The sequence below is a fragment of the Cyprinodon tularosa genome, unplaced genomic scaffold (assembly GCF_016077235.1).
Source record: "Cyprinodon tularosa strain WSP-4 unplaced genomic scaffold, ASM1607723v1 ctg31, whole genome shotgun sequence".
NCBI lineage: Eukaryota > Metazoa > Chordata > Actinopteri > Cyprinodontiformes > Cyprinodontidae > Cyprinodon > Cyprinodon tularosa.
Window position 1 is genome coordinate 2,475,419 of NW_024039019.1, and position 23,384 is coordinate 2,498,802.

At 37.5% G+C, this 23,384-nt stretch overlaps 1 long non-coding RNA gene across 1 annotated transcript; it reads right to left on the reverse strand.

Moving 5' to 3' along the window:
- Positions 1-4,492: 4,492 nt before the first annotated feature.
- LOC119788044 lies at positions 4,493-23,373 on the reverse strand. Its single transcript, XR_005281414.1, has 3 exons — positions 21,426-23,373; positions 16,066-16,115; positions 4,493-5,032 (listed from the first exon to the last, which is right to left on the reverse strand). It is a non-coding gene; the product is annotated as an uncharacterized LOC119788044 (long non-coding RNA).
- Between the last annotated feature and the right edge of the window lie 11 nt (positions 23,374-23,384).

Sequence of the window (23,384 nt, forward strand, 5' to 3'; positions counted from 1 at the left end):
AATGAAAATTAGGAAATTTTCCTTTTCTTGTGTCAATTAGGACGAATTGTTTCTGAGCCCGTCTGAATATCAGAGAAGTACCAAATGTAGCGTTGGTTTCTAACTAGAATTTTACATCGGAGCATTTCAGATATTTAAAAACAATCAATATTTTCTTTATGCTATGCCCGTTTTATAAGGGCCATATAACGTATTTTTTTTTTTTTTTTTTTTTTTTTTTTTTTTTTTTTTTTTACAAATGTATTATTTGTCAAACAAAAATACATTACATGCAACTAAAACGTCATGTAATTCACTAAATACACATTCTAAGCAGAGTTATTTTTTATGTCTTTTAAAAAGGGGAAGTAAGTTATTTTCCTAACACTAATTTGTGTTCTCAAACATAATTTGCCTTCTGCCAGTTTCTATCCCTCATCTTATCTTATCCTACCTCTTCTAATTATTTTGATCATCAAACATAAGCTTATATCAGACAAGATAGCTTCAGTAAATCCAAAATGTAGTTTTGAATTGATTGTTTCAATGGTAAAATCTAGCATTTGTTATGAATGTGATGTGGCAATGAGTCTTTTACATTTTTGTAGGAGAATTTTGGGCTACACATTTTCTTTGTTGATTGTTTTGATTCTCTCTACAGAATTCAAGTGTCCATTGGTTCTACAATGGCCCTTAAAAGAACAGAACCAGACCATTACACTATCTCCACCATGTTTGACTTTTGATATGATGCGCTTTTAGGGAAATAATGTGGAATGTAAACCAGATGTAAGCTAACATGACCCATTATTCACATTACTCGCCACTCTATAGAATATTTTCACTAAAGGCTTGGTTATTTTTGACAATATTGAGAGAGATGTGGTTTGCTTCCTTTTAGATTTATGGATTTTCCTTAGAAATCTCTGATTCTTATAGCCTCATTTTTATTAAATCTAAGCTGTTGAAAGTAAGGTGATGAACTGTTGCATAAAGCGATAAGCAGAATTTATTTGTAAAGGGGCAAGTATGGGGTGTTTATCCAAATGTCAGCGCTTATGGTTAATGTACCGACACTGGATTCGAGTGCTTTACAGGTTTAGTTGCTTTTGGGGCCCTAGGCCATTTACAGTATTCCAAAAGTTAGGGTTGTGACCCAACTTGGGGTCCTTGATCAACCAGAATGGAGTCTTGATATCCGCTGCAGAAATTATGCTAAGCAACAAACTTTTTTTTGTTAATATATAAAAGCATCACGCACAATTTGATTAAATCAAATACTTTGGTTGATAATACTGTTTGTTATATTATTACACCTTTATTTTATTGATTTTGTGGAAATATTTAAAAACTAAACCTATAGTTTGGGTCGTTAGTCAGCTGTGGTACCAATTTGTGGGTCAAAAGTTGAATCGTTTAGGAAACTCTGCTCTAGGCAGTTGATTAGTTTGCTAACCACCTTGGGCTGACACTGTGGAACCTCCGCTACCTTACCAGCTAACATCTCTTAAATTAACAGAGTATTATTATGATGATGATATTAATAAATCCCATTAGAAATGTTATTAAAAGTTTGATAAGGTGTCTATTCATTCAATATCTAATAAGGTAACAGTAAGTATATATTCATAATTGTGTTATATATATATATATATATATATATATATATATATATATATATATATATATATATATATATATATATATATATATATATATATATATATATATATATATATATACATATATGTGTGAACATAGTTTTGATAGAATCTTATCCAATTCCTAAACATTCAATTGGAGTATAATGAAGTTAACTGTCACTGAAAGACAAACTGCCTTGTTTATGAGGTTAGTTTAAAGCAGGAGTTTTGTAGGCAAGCGCAGAACATTAAACTATGATCAATCAATAGCCACTGATATGATGTTACTCTTGAATTTCATAGACAAAACTTATTTAGTCAAAGCGGATATTTTTAAACAATAACGGACAGACTTGGTGTAGATTATTGTTTTTCTGCTTTATCTAACCCTTATTTAACCAGATAAAAACCTCATTGAGGTTAAAATGTCTTTTTGCCCACTTCCCCTGTTCAAGCCTTCAGTCTGTTTTGCAGGTAGTCTTTCATTCAGGCAACCTATGAGGCCTCCACCTATATTAGGATGTACATTTGTACTAACACATGAGGGATGCTCACTTTGAAAGAGACAACTGTGAAACTACCACCAAGCTGAAATCCTCAGCCGACCACCTGCCAATCACACTCTCCTCCACAGATGCCTGCAATGCACTGAGCAGGATCAGCACGCACAAGGCAGCTGGACCAGATAACATCTCTGGACGTGTACTCAGGGCATGTGCGGAGCAGCTCGCTGGGGTTTTTACAGACATTTTCCTGTCTCTTGCCCAAGTAGCTGTACCAACATGCTTCAAATGCACTTCCATTGTGCCAGTGCCAAAACACTCCAGCCCAAAGTGCCTTAAAGACTACCGCCCTGTAGCGCTCACACCAATCATAATGAAGTGCTTTGAGCGGCTGGTCCTGGCACACCTAAAAGACTTGCTACCATCCACATTAGACTCACACCAGTTTGCATATTGCAGCATAGGAGCACAGAGGACACAGTTTCCATGGCACTGCACTCTGTGCTCACACATCTGGACAATAAGAACACTTATGCACACATGCTGTTTGTTGACTTTAGCTCAGCATTCAACACTGTCTTTCCGGCGAAGTTATTAGTCAAACTTCTAGACCTGGGCATCAACACCTCCATGTGCAACTGGATTCTGGACTTTCTGACCAACAGACCCCAGAATGTCCGATTAGGCTCCAACTGCTCCACGTCCATCACACTCAACACTGGTGTACCACAGGGCTGTGTGCTAAGTCCGTTTCTCTACTCCCTCTTCACCCACGACTGCAAGCCTGTGTATGCGTCTAATTCCATCATCAAGTTTGCGGACAACACTACGGTGATTTGTCTGATCAACAACAACGATGAGACTGCCTATAGGGAGGAGATCAAGCACTTTGCCACATGGTGCACTGAAAATAACCAGCTCCTCAACACCACCAAAACAAAGGAGCTCATCATGGACTTCAGAAAAGATTCAACAGGCACCCACAACACCATCCAAATCAATGGAATGGCTGTTAAATGTGTCTTTAGTTTCAAGTTTCTGGGGACCCACATCTCAGTGGACATGTCTTGGTCAACCAACACCCCCTGCCTGGTCAAGAAGGCTCACTAGCGCTGAGGAAGAATCAGCTCCCCTCAACTATCCTAGTGAACTTCTATCGCTGTGCAATAGAAAGCATCCTGAACAACTGTGCATCAGTGTGGTACGGAAGCTGTTCTGTTGCGGAGCGCAAGGCACTGCAGCGGGTGGTGAAAGCCACCCAGCACACCACTGGAACTTTACTACCCACCATTGAGCACATCCAGAAGAAACGCTGCCTACATCGAGCCCACAGCATTCTTAAGGACTCATCTCACCCAGCCCACAGACTGTTTTCTCTCCTGCCCTCTGGCAGGTGTTTCAGGTGCCTCTGGACCAGAACCAGCAGACTAAAGAACAGCTTTTCCCCCAGAGCTGTCTCTTTATTGAACTCTAACCCTCACTGATAGACTCTCCTCTCCCTCCTCACACCTACCTCCATTTTGTAATTCTGTTATTTACAAGACTGTAATGTTCACCTGCACTCCTGACTGTTACTATTGTAACAACTGTTCACATACATCTTGCACTACTCACCTTGACTGAATATTGATTTGCACTGCCGACTGTTTATTCACAGAACCAATTGTTTACATATACATTTGCAATACCATACTTTAACTGTAATATGCAATTACCTTCCACTGCACTTTAATTTAGATAGCTTCTATCCAAGCTTTATTTATTCACTTTATAGTAAAAGCCATCTGTATAATATGCTCATAATTCTGCCTATAGTAATAGCCATCTGTACAATATTCATAGTACACATTCACCTGCAAACTCTGTTATAATAACAATCATCCGTATATTATGCCATTGTACATATCTGTAAAAACCCTATTTATAGTAATATCTATCTGCATATTATGTTCGGTACATATCCAGCTGTAAATTTAGTTCATAACACTAGTTATCTATATATTATATTCATAGGACGAATCTATTAGTAAAATTCTGTTTATAATGGTATTCATCTCTTTATTTATTCAGTAGAAACCCATGTCCTGTACTTATGGAACCATTATTTATCCTGCACTTGTTGCTATTGCATTTCTGTACCTGTGTAATGACAATAAAGTTGAATATAATCTAATAGTTTCAAATTTTTCTAAAGATTTCTTAGTTCATATATGCACCACAGCAACATGATATAGGCTGCACAGCAGAGCCACAAGGATGCTAGATACTTGCTCACTAGCACATCACAGTGGATTTACAGGCATTGTTATAAAAGAGGGTAAAAACAAAGCAACAAACCTTTTATCCAAGGGACAAACATTTGGGGAAAAGAGCTGCAGCGTGTTTTTTTTCATATAGATTAGCTCCGTGGTTCCCAACCCAGGTCCTCCGGGACTCCTGCCCTTCAAGTTTTAGATATCTCTTTGTTGAACCACACCTGCTTCAAATTAGGGCTCCTCCTTTGCAATCAAGGGCTATAGAAGCCTGTTAATCGTCCTTTCTTTTCTGGTGTAGTGGAACAAGTAAACACCTAAAACCCGCAGGAAAGGGCTGGGAACCAATGGATTAGCCCAAAGCTGTGCTTCTGGTTAGTTGATTGGTCGTCCAACCTGTATGTAAGGAAACCATGTTCTGTTCATCCAAACTCAGATACCTGGGTCAGATGAGCTGTCTCCTTAGTGTTTCCTTCATAACATGCTACCTTTGATCTTTTCTGTATTATCAGAGATCATTCGTATCTGCAGAATAATAACCTTGAATCCAAATTATACAGAATGAATTAAAATAAAGCCGAAGAGAGGTTGCTGTGTTGTGTAGCCATTCTCTTAGTTATTAGAATGGATGCCATCTTCCATGGTTTTGTTGGCCCTAAACAAACAAACAAAAAGTGTTAGAATCCACAACACAGATATTTCTCAGCAGGATATCTGTCTAAAAGCAGAACTCTCCATGTCAGGAAGATGTTAAAACAGTAGGATATCTCAGCGTTCCTGGCTGAAGGCTTCATCACCATGGCTACTATCATGACTCATTCCTTTCAGGTAAAACAAAAAAAGGCAGAGTGACAACAGACCAAAAAATCAGTTATATTACCTAATTTAGATTAAAATAAGAAATTTCTTCCATTGGTTTATTAATTCCTCTGGAAAAGTAGAACATTTCTGATTAGATTAAAGTAGAAAACACATAATAAAAGTCTGGAGAGAGCTCTGTTAGCTTGTCTCCCTCAAACCATGCTTGGCAATGTGCTTATTTCCTGGTGAGTAATGCTGAACAGTCATTTGTGTGGAATGCACTTGAAGAATATTTTCAAGCATGCACAGGAAGAAGGAGCATACCATGCAATGGTACAAACACAGGCGGAGTGTGGAATGGAAGTGAGGAAAACCCTTTTTTCATCACAATAATATTCCTCCTTAAGTTTCCTCTTTGGTCAGGGAAGCAGATGTTTTTTTTTTTTGGAATAACCAGACACCGAGGTCTTGTTCTTGTTAATGCAGGGCGTGTATTTTTTGCACAAGGGTGTGAGAGCATGGCTGGGAATGTCTGTATTGACATTTTTCAATTCTAAGCACAACAGTCGCAGCCTGGGACAGCAATAGAATAGGGAAGCCTTAGGGTTGGGTATGTTTTGTGACAAATATAACAGCTTTGTGTTTTACCACAACTTGCCTTATAAAATTAAATGTTTTTTAAGAAGAGTCTCTTTTCAGTTTCGAATGCAAATAGAATGATACATTTTTCAGCTTGCTCATTCAAACTATGCAAGCCTATGCAAGCTTTAATTAAAAAAACAGAACCAAACAAACAAGAAACAACACAAAATACAATTTGAGCGAAGGATTGTTTATTGTTTGCTCTTCCTTTGCTCAGAAAGTACAGGCACTTTATGAAATAAACTCTCATCACTCATGTTTTTTCATAGTGCTGCCCAGCTGCTGACAACAGTAATAAAATCTCTTGAACACTTGATTATATAAGAAAACCTTAAAAAAAAGAATTATTAATGAGTAACATTTTATAATAACCATCATTTATAATTGGTAAAGAGACCGACGAGTTTTTTAATGCTCAATAATCATTTATAAACTGAATATAAAAGGTAAATAGATCATATTGTCCTCCCATGTTAGTTTAGTCCTAACATCAGTGGATTTAAGACATGAATCTAACCTTTATTTTTATTTTTTATTTAACCTGCACAGTCATGTTGGACTTACCCTTACCTTAACATCAGTGGGATTACCTTAATAGATTATCTATTTGCCTTTTAGAAAGGTTTAGATGCAGTTTATCAGTGAATCAAACATTAATAAACAATCTGCTAATCATTAATAAAGGGTCTCTTTATCTTTTTTAAAAAGCGTAACCCTTTAATACATGTCATCGGGATGTTATGTTTTAGGCTACAAGTATTAGAGTATTATTCTGATTGAGAAATTGAATCATTTCTTCAGAGTTTTAAAAAAAAGAAATCTAAAATGATGCACTCAGTACATTGTAAAATGACTTTGGAATGCAATTACAATTGTAGTTCTTTTTGGGCAATTACTAAAAGAAATATATTTGCACAAATTTTAGCAAAGCAGTTGTTATTTTCTTTCCATCTCTCAGTGTTACCCTTCTTTTTGTTGGTACTGTATACACATAGAAGTACATGAACACATTCCAATAGTAAATATTACAATTTGTGGCTGAAAAGAAGGGCAAAATGAAATGACAAATATAAGAGGGGAGATCCCCTTGCAAAATAATGTATTTCAAAGTGGTGAGCAGAGGGTATCATTTCCTCCCATGGGGAATAATACATCATTACATGAACCAAAGTCCAAGTCCCCAGTTCAGGATCTGAAGACGAACAAAGCGAGGAGATCAACTCAGACTTGTTGCATGTAATCCTAAAGGGATAAAGCGTGAGCTGGCAAGAAAGGAACCGACAGGAGCAACTTAGGGAAATCAGAACCCTTTTGGTCTGCTTGAAAGAGGCCAATTAGTTAGAAACACTGAGAGGTGACAAAGAACAGGTGAGTAGGGAGCAGACAAAGCAGCAAAGCTCCAGGTACACATAGCTTTTAAAAGATTGGAGAACTCTTCGTTTTCATTTCCAAAGGTTCTCATACGCTATTGAAAACAGAGAAAGCAGGTAAAAAAAAAAAATAAACCTTTTAAGAAACACTAGAGGAATTCTGTTTTTAACATTTACCAACAAGCTGTCATTTAAATTCAAAAGTTTGCCTAAATAACACTGAAAAACCATGTTATTATTTTTAAGTGTTTTTGTGTCCATCCGAGTTTTAACTCATATGGACCAGCCAGTTAGATTCTGATCCGCCACCAGGGGGCGGTGTTACCATTTTCCCATGATATATTTGTATTTTGGGGTTCTTTGGCTCAAAAATAGCTGCATTGTAAACTCAGCATCTTGAAATGCAAAAAAAGAAGCTTTTACACTTTTTATGTTCTCACAATTCAATCATTACTTGTATCAGACATCAGTTAATTTTATTATGTGACTATATCATTTTATCAATGAATCTTTGTAGTTCGGATTTAATGCTTGTATGGAGTTAATGCATGGCCTCCAGAATTGCTATTTAAGTTCTAAAAGAAAATTAAACTTTAGAAGCAATTTTGCCTCTTATACAGGATGCTCAATTCAGGAAGCACACACCAAGAACAAAAAGATCCACTTTCTAACCACGGATGCAGGCAACTGGGCCTGAGGCTGCAGCATTTACTTGGGCAGCAAATAAACTATTTGCAGTGTTTGGGTTTATGTTTTGTCAGAACAATGTGAAAATCAATCAACTCCTGCGGGGGCGGCTGGGTCTCTTTACTGCTGAGCAGAAGTCAGTTGAGGATATTAATCTAAACATCAGTCATGCATGGGGAACACCCCACAAGGAGAATAAGCTTGCTCATCCATGCATCTCCTGGGGGAGGTATGAAGCCTCAGATAGAAGGAGCTGTCCTGGTAAGTGTGTCGAGGTATCAGGTCTCAGTAGGGGTCTCAGTAGACATGATGTGGGCTGACTTCAGGTCCACAGACAATAAACGAGGAACAGAAAAGCCTGGCACCATCAGATCCCGTAATTTGAGCATGGCCCACTGGACCACATTATAATCCTAGCTGGAAGAACGTCAGACGGAGCTGACAGCAATGCAGTCAAGACGATGACCCAGAAAGGGACAGCATGTGCCCCCTCCACACATAGGAACAGAGGAATGCTTTATTACTGAGTCATTCTTAAATAAAATTAATCTAATTTCAATTCAGCCTTACAGCCATTCTAATGAGCTGGACAAATAACATCAAATAATGTAGTATAATTCTGGAGCAGTCCATTATTCATTACCTGCAACATTAGAAATCATCTCATCCGCCTCCCTGCTCCCATTCCTCATATGTTCCCAGGAGGAATGGAGCTGTTGAGTTGATTTCTCCATGAGGGATAGCCCACACTGACTTCTGGCTCTTAGCTTGCCGCTCCACAGATGATCTAATGTCTCTCAACTGCCCTGTGTGCTAACAGCCACAGAAACGTGTCAGCAGTCGATTTCGAGATGCATGTTTCAAGCTGATTATCACAGAAGCTTAAATTAATTAATTTATCTATTTTGAAGGATGTGATGCTCTTCCGCCAGTGCATGAAACATTTGAAATTTGAAGATAACCAAAGGTGAAATAAAAGCTGCAGCTATGCAGATCTGCATAAATGTTCACATTAGGACAACAAAACTAAATACGTAGCAAGGAGAACAATGGAACAGTCAAAAGTCAAAAGGCAAGACTTGAGACATACACAGATGTTCGCCATTAACTTCAAAATTTCAAAGCCCCCATTATAAATACTTCTTTTGTAAAAAAGCATGATAAAACTCATGCATCTCTGTTTATAAAATGGCTTAAATATACATGCTGTGTATAAAATCTCCTCTGCATTAAGGGCAAGGGAAGATGCAAGTCAGCTTTCCTCCAAGTCAAGTTTCTTCAGGTCATAACATATTTATTTCCAAACCCATTTGTTAGTCATCCATGTTCTGAAGCCGTTGGGACTTTGCCCGCTCCCACCGCTGCAGAGTGCAGAGCGAAGTCGAAGGCAGATGAACAACCTCATTGCAATGCCTACACCTTTCACACTGCGCGTGTATGCTTGAGAGATCCCTTGGGATTAGGAGGCAAATCAGAAGAAACATCTTTCCCACCTGCCTTTGCTAGTGATTGAAGAGAGGGGCTTTACATACAAAAAACAATCACGGCAATTATGTTACGTTACATTTTCCCCATGTTCTGTTTTAAGAAAAGTATGAAAGGAGTCCTAGCACAGTAATCTGACAAGACCTCACAGTTCATTTAATGCATGAATATTGAACTGAATAAGGCATCACATTTTGCTCTTAGTGTTACGATCCAACATGAGAGGGAAAGCTCAAGGCGCAGATGAGTAATTTAGTTATCACTCATTGCATTCACTTTGTAACAGATTAAACAATTACATTTAAATTATGCATTAAGCTAAAATAGAGAAAAAAGTTTGGAGATGCTGCACACCTCAGCATTTAGCGACTCGATCCCAGAATATCTATTAGGTTGTTGTTTCATTGCACAAGGTTTTTCCACCAAAGGCTGAAGCTGCTGCCCTGGACTTGGCTGAGGAGCTTTGCTTTCAGGAACTCCCATTAATGTATTCACTTAACTCTTTTAATGTCATACCGTAAGGGTTTGTTCCAGAAATTATCTTTTTATTTCCATAAATGTAAGGCTACTCAGTGGCAAGAAGGTTCCGGGTTCAATTCCCGGCCTGGGGTCTTTCTACATGGAGATTTACTGTTCTCCCTGTGCGTGGGTTCTTTCCGGGTACTCCTGCTTCCTCCCACAGTGGAAAAAAAAAAAAACCACGACTGTTATGTTCATTCTCTTCTCTAAATTCTCCTTAGGTGTGAGTGAATGTTTTTTTGTCCTGTTTGTCTCTGTGTTGCCCTGCGATGGACTGGCAACCTGTCCAGGGTTTACCCCACCTCACACACATTGACAGCTGGAGATAGTCACCATTACCCCTCGCGACCCCAGCTGGGATAAAGCAAGATGGAAAATGGATGGATGGATAACTAAATACATTAATGAGTGTGGTTCTCACTGCATCCCTTTTGCTCTCATTAGATCCTACTTGACCCTTAATAAACTTATTACAAAATGTACAAAAAGTTGGGTTTGGTCAGATAATATTTTGCTGTAGCAATATGTCTTTCCAATAAACCTGTTGTGATGGAAAATTGGATAATTTCCCATGAGATTGTAGCATTTGCAAGAACAATCCATTTTTCTGTACATTGGTGATTCTATACAGGGGCAAACAGGGGCCAGGGCCAATTCCCTAGGGGGGTAGTAAAGACATATTTTAGCAATGATGGAAAAATTAAGTTATTGCATTTTAGCTTTAGTCATATTGGGATATGATCACAGTTTCCATCTGCTATATCTGAGATTTCCAGAGCTGGGAATGGCATTTTCATTCTCTTGTGGGATCAACCAATGAACCATTGCTCTGCTTCTTTGTTGCATTCTTGCATTCAGTGACCCGATGAAAACAACTCCCACTGGATCTGTAGTTTGATGTGTGGGATGCATCCATAAAAACCCTATATCCTACCATTGCCTAAACTGGTAACTATTAAAATTGCTGAATATAACAAACTCAGGGCTTATTAGCATGTGCAGAAGCACAACAGTCTGCTACCTCATCCCCATGCTAGTCACTAGCTTGGTCACACATTGCCGTAGGCTGGCATTCTATTCTTCCATCAGTATTCGTAACAAGTCAGCTGGTCAGAATATGACTCTACCCACACATTCATCCTGAATTCTCTGATAAATCCCAGTCTGTGATGCAGACATTGTCCTTTTCTAGACTTTCCCACTCCCTGCATCTTCTTCACATTAGGCAGACTAATAGATGCAACTAGACAGAATTATGACTCATTGTTAACATCACCAAATTGCTCCAAATGTACAGGTTCCAGTGTATGTTCCACTGGTGCCAATGAGTCTAATGATGAAGGGCCACCATGGCAGGCCACCTTTCGCCCCTTTCAATCTGCTCTGGATTGTTTTAGGCATCGCCCATTTTCTCCTGTGAACCGTAACTGTACAAATCTTAGGTGTAAAAGACTTTCAAAAGTTCCTAAGTGCTGAAAAGGTGAAAGACTCCTTTTTTTAAGGCGCTATTTGTATTTTGCACATCTTGTTGTCTCTCTGTAGCATCCCCTGTTAGATAAAAGTTAATCTTAAATCTAGAAATGATATTGGAGCACAAGCTTGGAGTTTTCTCTTAGTAGAGCCTAAAAGTGATAGATGTGGACTTGAGGTTTGTTAGGCTTCCTTTAAAAATCAGAAGGAGAAGGCAAAAAAACAAAAAAAGTTTATTTATATAGGAATAATCTGCCCAAAAAAAAAAAAAAAGCCAAAATGCACAAATATCGAGCCCCAATAAGTCCACCTAAATAAGGTCAATATAAAATGGAGTTATGAGAAGTTCTCATGGTTCTTGGACAACCATTGCTGCAGGAAAACTCCATGTAAACAAAAGATTAAAACAAGAAACCAGTAAGTGATCAGGTCAGAATGATAGAATGTAACTTCCTGCCGTTTTTTCCCCTCAACTTTTAGTTAGAAACAAGAATATCTTTTGGGCAAGTCTGTCGGCCTGAGGGTGGATGGGCCTTCATCTTTAGCTCTTTTCCTTTAGGATACTCTGTGTTCGATGAACTGCTTCTAGATGGATGTTCCAGTTTTAGAATGTGGTTTCCATCGGGGGTATTACCTTATTTTTTCTCAATTGTACAGAAACTAAATAGCATACAACTAAACCTTCAACTCTAAAGGTACAAGTAAAGGAATTTTGTGAAAAAAATTCAATGTTTTAGTCACTCCTTTAGAAAGTGAGACGCATACGTTGTACAGATTTATTATAAATAGTGTTGAATAGTTTAAGTTTTTTAAATTAGTCCAGTTCATTTATATAGTACCAATTCATAACACGTCTTCTATCTATGCCCTCAGCAGTCTAAGCCTTTAGCAGCATAGCTTTTATTTGATCATTTTTGGTTGTTATGACTTGCTTAGTAAGAAAACTCCAAATTCATTATTTTTTTTCTCCAAATTGTTAGTATACCTGGTTAATATATAAAAAAGGACATTTTAAACCACAATTTTACCCATTACTTGGTTTGGTCTCTCTGGCATGAATCATTGCATCCATGTGCTGTGGATGGAGGTGATAATCTTGTGGTTCACACCAATGCTGATTTCAAATTTAGGGGATGCGTCCTGCGAAGGCCAGATTCGTAGGCCGTTTACATCATAGAGCAGTGACTCCTCATTATGGGGCCGACAAATGCATCCTTCTTTTTGCCCGTTTTGAATGAGTAGTCCGGTGTATCCTATGTAGCCTTGGATATCCCAGGATTCATTGCGAGACCAAGCAAACCGGCTTCTCCGTGCTCAGAGAAAAAAGGTATATGGCGCCGAGCAGTGGTGAATATTGGCAGTGCAGTTTCTTCTTATACAAGTATGTGAATAGTTTCCTCTGAAACTAATGAAAATTGTTTTTAAATGGTTTCGAGTCAGATCTTTGGTGGGTAATGTTTGATTTATCGAAAGGTTTTTATCTCTTACTTTGTAAATGGGTTTGGCTGACATTTAAGGACAGATTCTAATATATCTACAGTGTTGAGGACTATAAATCGGATACGCTGCAGCTGTTGAAGCTCCTCGAAAATGTTACACAGCAGTGAGAAGTTCAGTACTCATTCTTTTTCTGCTTTTTGTGTCAACTGTCATAGTTGCTATGCGACAGAGCATACTGGTGAAAGCCGGAGAAGGCTGGGCCTGTTTGAATTCACAGCCAAAACTCTTCCAGTTTCCTTATTTTCACCGACCTCGAAGGATCCAGTCCAGATATACCGCGTCCTGGGCGGATGCAGCCTTTAAAATCAAACACACCCCAAGTTTACATCTGCAATTTCAGAGTGCCTGATAATCTCCCAATACACAGAGTAAGAATGATGCTCCTCTCCGGAAACGGACAAACTGCGCTCATGTTCTGTAACCAAGGCAAATTTGCCAATCTCACAATTAAATTGATTTAAATAAATAAAATTAAAGGCTGACAAAACTGTTTCCCCCATGAATTAGTAAGAATACTAGACTCCTTTTTCCAACTGCTTTTGTTATCAGTTATGTTCTTTAAAAAGAAAACCGACTTATATCATTTATCTGAATTACTTTGTTGTGGCAGCTTAACTATTGTTTTTTTCACCAAATGAACATTGGGAATAGTTTTTATACAAAGTGATTGCGATTCTTTTAGAGGTGACTACACCCAGAAGGTTTGATATTGAAGCAATTAGTAGAGAAGATTGCCTGAACTGCTGAAGCTGAGCTGACCTCGTGCTCTCCGCATACATAAAACAGGGATGGTACTGAGAGGAAACTAGGCCACAGGGCTTCAATTTGGCAAGATGGCAGAAGTTGCTTTCGACTATTAAAAATAATAAAGCTGCCTCGGAACATACATGTCAGAGACATCGATGTAAATAGAGGGCAGACTTTTAGGAGGAGAGAGTTGGTGAAACAGAGACTCATTAAATGCCAGCCCTCATTGATACAATACCTGCAGTGTCTCACACACCCACATGCATCCCTACAGCCGCTCAGAAGCAACCGACTATCTTGACAACTTCTGTCTCATTAAAAGGTTTTCATGTGAGTAAGTTGGTCTTCCCATAGAGAAGTTTATATGTTGTAGGCAGAAACATATGCCAGTTTATGTCTTAAGTCTTTTTTTGGCTTTATTTAAGGTATTGGAGGCTTGCTGTTTACAGTTTTGCAGAGGCATTTATATGTCCTAAATGTTTTTTATCCCCCCCCCCCCAGACAAACAAACATAAATTTGCATCTACCTTATAAAAACTTTATCGAATAACTTGTAAAGGATTCATATGTCCATGCTTCACAAATACAGGCAACTTGAGCAAACACTTTGCAAATTAAGAATAAAGCTCTGAATACCTGCTGAAAAACTACCCATACAATTAGTGGGTGTGTTACAGGTAATCTATGAAAACAACTAATGACAAGTACTGCAGTCTGTCCAATAAAAATTAGGATTTTTGCAGCGCTCTTCGCTGTCATATAGAGCCTGAGAGAGCTGAGGGAATTCATTTTGCATGTCCCCAAGCAGCTGCAGTTTGCAACAACACTGTACACTGGTGGCATTTATGATTGCTATGTGGAAAAGATGCAAAGAGAGGAGAAAAGGGAGGACCTTCTCTGCTGTGTGAAATTAAGTAAATAGTCCCCTATAAGATGAATTGGAACCCCTGAATAGCCTCTGGTGACAGTATGATGTCAACTGTCCAAACCAGTCAAAATCATTGTTTCATTTTTTGAAAGCGATGTCGCTCAGAAATGACCACATCGTCCTCCAGACTCTCAGATGCAAGACACTGTTTGGAATTAATGGAGTTGATTTTACACTGTTTAGTTTATCAAAGGAAGGAAAAAAATAATGCGTTGGTCAGTTTCAATTTGCATGTTTTCTAAACAAAAACAAGGCTTTGTTGGGCTATTGAAGAAAGCCTCGGACTCAACTCTATTTTTTTTTGGAAAATTTGGAATTGAAAAAGCTTCTTGAATGGTAAGAGAAATGTCTTCAAACTTGAAAACAAAGTCCAGTGGATTGCTTTTTAACGTTTTTGGAATGACTCTTTTCAAATTAACATTTTCATAGTTAAGCCCCCATTGATGAGAACCTTGAAGTGAACAGTTTTATAAACGGCCAAAGTCATCTCAACGCTACTTAACAGTCAGAGGTAAAGAAAAGATTAACACACATTCATCCACTAGTCTGTGTATGGGTGTTTGCATGTGTTCATTTGTCAGTGCTACTGTGTTAATGCTGCTCTAGTGCAGGAAAGTTTCAGATGTAGAAATTTGACTTTTATTTCAGCATTTTATTTACAAAGAGCACACTGCTCTGGTAATAGGACTTTTCCCCCATCCATTTAGCAGTTTTAGCAATCCTGTATTCTCTGAACATATGCCTCTACTTTATTACATGATATACTGTACCTTTTTCGGCTCTCGAGGGCTGGACAAATTGCCGTGGCAGGCTGGATTAAACCCACAGACCTTGAGTTTGCATCATACAAATAAATAGTTAAAAATCATATAATGGGATTTCTCGATTTTTTAAATTTAGATTATGTCTCTCACAGCAGAAATGCACCTACGATGACTATTTCACACCCCTCCATCATTTCTAAGTGGGAGAACTTGCAAAATAGCATGGTGTTCAAATACGTATATTCATCACTGTACATACACTCCAGCATAATTGGCTGTGGGTGGTTAAAATGACCAGAAAAATGCTATATACATTTGGTCCATTTACAATCTGCCTTTAGGGGGGAAACACTGGGTTTTTTATTTAGAAAAGAACCAAAACATCTACTTTTATTTTACACCTTTGTCACATACTCTGCTTAAAAAAAACACACACACCAAGAATCATATATTCAAGTTGCAATAAAGAAATATATGCCAAATGTTAGGCCTGATAGTGTTTACTTAATACTTTTGAGCTAGAAATAAATGTTTACACCTGGTGCGATCAGCAGACATGCACTTTGTTAAACGCTGTCATCATGTGCTGGTAGTATTACTCATGCATCCATTAAATTATCAGTTTCGGCGGCGTCAGTGAAGCCCAGCTTTGATATTGTATTTCCAACACTACTGTTGTCTTTTCGATCTAGGCCTCAAACATATTTTGGAGTTTTTCCAGATTTGACCCTGGACTCTTTCTTTGCTCAAATCGGCTGGGAAAATGCTAACTTACCGGGCTCCATCACTTTCTTGTTCACTCCTTATCAGCGTTGGACAAGTTACCTGCAAAAAGTAACATATTTCATATTGCAAGTTACCTTTGTTAGAAAGGAATGTCTCTTTACAGTATTACCATCTGAATTATTAAGTTAATACTTTATTTTGTCCAAAATAAACATTCAGCAAAAGGCATTACAAAATGAAGGTGCACAAAAATTTGTCATCAGAAAAATATAATGATAATATTATAGAATGATTAAACAACAAAAATAATTATGACAATCTCTCTTTCTATTCTTCTTCTATTAGCTTATTAAAGTGCAGTGACAAAAGGTCTAACAAAAAAGTCACATTTTAGTTAACTGAAACATGACAGTATTTTATCCTAATTCAAAATTAGCTTTAAAATGAACAATAATTAGTGCGGGTATAGCCACTTGGAAAACATTGAAGTGACTGTTGTAGCCACTTTGCTGTCTTCTACTTTTAATGTTTTGAAACCATTTTCTCCTGATATGAAACAAGTGTTGTTACGGCCCTGGGCCTTGTGGGCTGTTTTGCAGGTGTCTTGGTGTCCGTTTTTATGCTCCTCCCCTTTGCAGGTGACTCGGATCTGGTGATTGGGCGTGCAGAGTATTTTAACCTGGCTTTCCCCGTCTTCAGTGTCGCTGGCTTTCCGCAGCGTCCACTCTGCCGCTGGAGATGTTTGGTGGCCAGGCCTCAGCTTCCCTTCCGTTGCACCTTTGATTTTGTCTTTTTTTGGCACTTCAACATCTCCATATGCATTCATACAACACATCCAAGCATTTACATTACACCACTGATACTGATTTCCACAATCCATGGTTGTTTTGTTAATAAAGACTTGTTTTTGCGCGCTTTAACCACGGCATGGTTTCATGTTTTTGTTACGACCCTGAGCCAGTCGTAACAATTGTAAAAAAAATTAAATAAAACAAAAACAAACAGTCTTCTCCTTTTTAAGGGTTGTTTTTTCCAAATCGACAGTTCGGATTGCATCTTAGGAAGTGCCAAAAAAATATTTTATTATAGCAATGCATTCCTTTTTAAGCATAATGATGAGGAGAAGGCCTAAATACCTGCTAAGAACAGTTTGACTACAGTGATAACATCAGGCCTGTTTCATACGTTTAATTTTTTTAAAACATTCTTTTGGCGCAAAGTATAACGTTCATTTGTTCATTTTCATAGATTTTTTTTCAAATTTATTATCACTTTTGCCAGATTCAATTTATTTCTGTAACCGTTGTGGGCTTTACTTATGTTAAATGAAGGGTACCAACAATTTTGTCCAGAATTTTTTGTTGTTGTATATTTGTAGTCAGAGTAAACAATTGTGCCCTTTTAATGTTAAAGTAAAAACCCAGTGGAGTGTTGAACAGAGGAAAAAAAGCACTATGACTGTTTTTCTCAAAATGAAAACTTAGCCCTAGATTCTAAAATGTTGTCTAATATCTAATTTACTTCAGATGAGGTTTACAAAACAAGCATGTTTACAGATAATCAAAGAACAATTCAGAGAAAGGGCCATTTTCTCAAATGAGGAAAAATACTTTCCATGTCCTATTTATCCTTCAGCATACACACAACCCTTTTGTGCCCTTCAATTATACACCTTTGAACACATCAGCGTCAAACTGAAGGACTCTTTGTAGGGCAGGGGATCAAATAACCAATTTTCTTATTGGAAGATGACCAATCTTCTGCTGAGCATGTGATTCACCACATTGACTTCATTTATCAAAGCGGATACTATGTCCATGTTTTTTTTCATACAGTCATTGATCAAGTCTCCAGTAGCTGCTGCTAACAAGAAGACATGCCACAGTGCTTCCTTGTTGGCCCATAAGTAATGATAGCAGAGGTTTTAGATGCGGGCTGAGATGAGTCTTCTTCGATTAATATTTCATGGTTCCACCCGCCGTTCTGGATTGAGATGCATGGTAGCCGATTTGCTATATTTTGATTGTGTTGATGTAAAATCAATTCTTTGATATTTCTCTAGATAGGTTATCATTCAGACTTGAAAGATATATCTTTATATGTTGTTTCTTTCCTAAATAAATGAGAACGCTAACAACTCATCTTATCTTAGAACCAAATTAGACTCATTTTCTATTTCAAGTCTAAAAAGAAAGGAAGATAGTAAAATAAAACTGACATTTTTGTACCAAGAGTATTTATTGGTGTTTAGGCTTTGAAGATGTAAATGTGACAGTTATGCATAAAGTTAATTTGCATCATGGTTAATAGTTTTTCATCAAGGGTTTAGTGATTTCAGCACATAAAGTAGGTCATCATCACATCACTTTCTGCTGAAAACGTCAAGTTAGCTCAGCTTGAGGGAAGTGCCTCATTTTAAATTATTCACTCAACGCCACTTTTGCTTTTGTTGTTTAAATTATAATAGAAGACTCAGCACTGCAGGATTTACACTAATTCCTGGGTATCAACAGCAGAAGTCTCTCCCAACTTGTTTAACCTTCATTCTGGTCATTTGCAACCCAGCTACAGGGCAGAACCGCTGCAGCTGTCAGTGTGGTTTAGTAACTAATTACTTATGTCACACAGAGAGAGCTACAGATTTGCTGTTGCTGCACATCAGCTTGACTGTTGAAACTAAACAGATATTAACGTTTTTCCTTTTTTTTTTAACTTTCTAATAATTTCTTGTCCCTTTACTGTTTAAAAAGCATAATATTGCTTATTTGCAGTTGTTATTATTATTGTTTTATTTGCATTTATTACTTCATCTTGGTATGTTTATTAATAGGAAGTAATGAGTGCAGGGCTTTTATCCAACATTCATTGCAATCTACTCCTGAATACAGCTTTATCATGGTGAGGCAGACTCTTTTTTTAGGCTTCCTCTCTGAGTTTTAGCATTATTTGTTATCATTGTCAGATCTGTGGCGGGCCACAATTTCATTCCCCTTAAAAGACACTTCAAAGCCCTCTGAATTAATGCACTGCAGAAAACAGGTTTTCAGGCCAAAAAATGCCTTCCGACAGTTTGTCAAGTGAGCCACACAACAGAGAATAAGTGACAGAAAGGTGAACATTCTTCTTTGAGAAATAGCTAAAGTCATAACAAAGTTTTGCACCTGACATCTTGTCCCAGATTTTCTTTAGAGGTCTGTCGAACTCAGATGGCCCTTTTTTGGCACATCCTCCTGTTTAATCGTCAGAAATAAATTCATCACTTTTAAAATGCTGCCTAAATTAGCTCAGTGGCTGTTATCTATGTCTATTTTGGTCTATTTGGCATATTTGAGCATGTTTAATACAGGAAAGTGCTGCTATTTAAAAAGAGAAGCATAGGTTTAGTTCGGTGCAGCTTTCTTCAGATCATAGAGACTACTGAAAGCTAGAAAGAGCCAGAAAATGTAGAAAGATTTGTGCCAGAGATCAGGCTTGTAATATCTATTTAATTCAGTGATTATACAAAGCAATGGCAAAAGAGAAAACATGTTGGATTAAAAACAAAATATGTATTGCGCATTAGCAAATAATGTACAAACGTATGACATGTTTTCATCTTACAACCACAAACACAGACACGTTAAACGCTATCTGTAGCTTTTTGTAGAAAGGCCTAAAATATTTGTTTAAAAACAATGGAGAAAAGGTAATCGTTTGGAAATAAAAACAATATAGCATACACACAAGCCTACCAAGACATGGTCCACCACAACAAACCAACTGTGTAAGAATAAGATTAATCAGAAACAGGACAGAGAAAAGTTAGTCACTTTTGAGCAGCTGGAAAGATCAGGTGGTAGAATTTGTTCAGACAATTTTTAGTTATGCAAATCTTGGCCTTCTTGGAACAGAAGAAACAGTGTGTTGGATTAGTGCTTAGAGCAGTGCGCATGCGTTCTCAGAAGTTTGCAAGTACCTGGTTCGATCCCCACAGCCTCAACTCTGGGTTCTCTTAACCCCACACTGCCCTCCTCTGATCTTCTGGCCCAGACTCCTGTGAATCTCCTTGACACGGCTTAAACCTTTTCCTCTGTATTGTTCTGCCTTCTTTTGTCTGCTTGGATCTAATATCCTGCCTGTTCTTCTGTCTTCAGGACTTTAACGTCTGGGACTCTCTGGGCAGCGTTCGCCGTATTGTGTTGGCTGTCCAGCTGGAATCCACCTCTTCTCCTGAACATGGACTGAACTTTAAGACCAGCTTAGTAAATACAATGGTAATTATCCTTCGCCAGATTAACTTGGTCCCTAACCTGTGTTTTCCTCCTGCAGAGGTTCCTGCCCAGCTGCTTACTGCAAATTTGTCATTTTTAATTAACGCCTTATGAGATATCATACTGTCTTTCTGTCTGTCTGAATACTGGGTCCTCAGTTCTGAGCCAGGACCTGGAAGAAAACCTGTTAGAGGCTCTATAAAATATTGGTCATAGTACAGCAAGTCTAATTTGCTAAGATCAAAGCATTTTTCTGTGCTAAAATGGCCCAGTCTAGAAGTCACGATAGGAATCAAACGGGCTATCTATTGCAAGACTCAATCATTAATGTTCAATGGTAGTCTTCGTTCAGCGCCACTGCACTTGAAGTATTTCTAGAAGAACCATTACAGTTTTTAAAAGTGCAAAGGTTAAAAAAAAAAAGACCATAAAACATTATCTGTGAGTAGGAGGCTATACAAAGTAGGAGTGACCTGAATTGAAATATTGTGGAAAAACTTTACTTTCCAATAAGATTGAAATGAAATCTTCTACTCTTTTAAATGGTGTACAACTTTGTGATGCGCTTAAGCATAAAATAATACATATAAACACGGAAATTTGTTAAAACAAGAAGGAACATGAAAACAGTCATTGAATATAATGTTTTTTTTTTTAGAGCACTAAATATCCCTGTGTGGTATAATCACCTAAAACAATATCTGGACTACTCTGCAGCCTAAGAGGACTCTTGTGTTTTATGGATGAAATAAAAAGTTTTTTTTGGAGGGTTTGTAATTAATTAGATTTGAGTTGATTTCATGATTCACTGTGAAAAATCACATTAAGTTTCCTCAATCCGATGCTCTGGCTAAATCATATTTAAGAAAAACTAAAGCTCCAATCTGATCTGGGATTTGTTTTGTACACCATGATCAAAGTTCAGCTTCAGATGACATATAGATTCCTACCTCTGGCAGATTTATTTTTATTCATCAATAAGTTGGTGATGACACAGGCATCTCCATAGCGACTTAAACAAAATACAAAGGACATCCTGCTGAAATACATTTTTAAAATTCCTCCTCAATAATCAGTAAAATAAATTCTATTGGATAAACGCATCCAAACCCTTCCTATAATTGTTGATCAGCTTCATGTTGGCTGTGGTATCTCTTACCTTTGGAAGTGAGCTCCATGTTTCTGTGTTTGGAAGAAATGAGCATCCCCCTAATCTTTCCATCCATCCCGTGTCATGTTTAAATTGTCTGACTAGACCAATCACAGTACATTACATTTCAAATGACTGTAATACTGAAACATCTAATGTCGACAAAGATCTGCAGACTGTTGGTCTTGCGTTTCATGATAATTTGATTAGGTTTCCTTTTCCATTACGTGAAAACTAATATGTTTTCCCCTACTGTAACAGAGGAAAAGATGTTTTCTTCTTTGAACACATAACAGTTCATGAAGGTCAGTCAAGATGTCTTCCTCCCTGGTTTCTCTCCATGGTGGTCAGCAGTGTCTCTTGGGTTCTTTGGCTTGGGATAATTCCACTAGCATAGCTCACATTCATCAGGATAGCCTTGGTAATGATCTTCTGCTAACAGCCTTCTGAGTACAGTTATCTCTTTTTACCGCCTGTGATCTTTTGTTTTTGCCAAGACCTCCCACAAACCAGCTGAAGATAGCATTTGGTTTTAACCCCATTGATTGGTTGAATCCATTCCTCTCTACCTCATGCAGCCATATGAGACACCACAATCTACAAGCCGACTTGGCAGAGTTTTTATGCAGGATGTCCTTCCTGACATATCATAGATTCAAACTATGGTTTTGATTGGTTGATTATGGTAATTATGATGCTTAAGAACCACATGGTTAACTTGTAAAGGTGTAGAACCTTAAATAATCCCAATTGGCAACAGTTATGTAAGATTTTGGAAATGCTCTTTTACACAAAATATAAGTCAAATATAGAAGTTTGTTCAATTTGTTTGAAAATCTGTATTATCATATTTTGACAAAAGCTAATATTCCTGCCAGTCAGAGGAAAAATGTTTATCAATTTGAAAAATTAACTTGCTTCTAAATCTAAAATGTCAGCCTACAGTAGATAAAACCTAACCCTAACCCTAAATGTGTCAAAAAATAGATAAATAAACTCCCAAAATTCTGAGACAAAAGATTATTTTTTAGAAATGTTTCTGGCATTAACCCTATTCATTTCAGACACTGTCGGGTGTATTACTTGAGCACTGATAACATAAACAATTCTGACTTATTGCCTGGAATTGAACTTGTTTATGTTACCATGTCTCATGTATGCTTGCTATTTCTTTGCTAACCCTCAAATTTTTCACAATACATACAAAATGTCTTGTATGCACAGTAGCAAAAATGACAGAGTTGGGCAAATACTCAATAAAAATATGCAGATTGATGCTTAATTGTGAAGAAGAAGGATCTTTTAACACCACAATAAAATACAACGTCCTTTTAATCCCCATTTCCATTTGCTACATCTCATACAGTAAGCACACAAACAAGTGTAACATACAGAGTCCAGTCACTGGGCATACAGAGAACAACTTCCTAATAAAGTCACAAAGTCCACAAAGTTCCTGGAGCTGTCTTTGTGGAGGAAGTCTTTGATCTCTCAATGCGGAGGGACATGCAGTGAAATCGCTGGAAGGGGAACACAGTGTGTACAACTCTGCTTGCAGACAGCTGCTAATTCACAGTTAGATTTGGAAAGTGCACACAAGGTACTGATATTGTAAGTAGCTGGATGAATATTACCTCTACTGTTCTTCACTACCATAACACTTAGTGTTACAGAGCTCCATGTAAGACAGCAGTATTTATATGATGTAAAAAATAAATGACATGACATATCAATATTCACAGAAACTATTGGAATTGATTTCACAATATCTACAAATTCACAAGTTAATTACATTTTCTGACAAGTTTTTGCCATTATTTACCTCTTTAGATTATCTATTTTTCTCAATTTTCTACGTATCAAGACCTTTCCATCAATACTGTAGAGGTTATGTTGTATAAAAGGTAATATTTAATGCTCTACTAATTAGCATAAATATACTCATATAGTATTATACTCTTAAAGCTA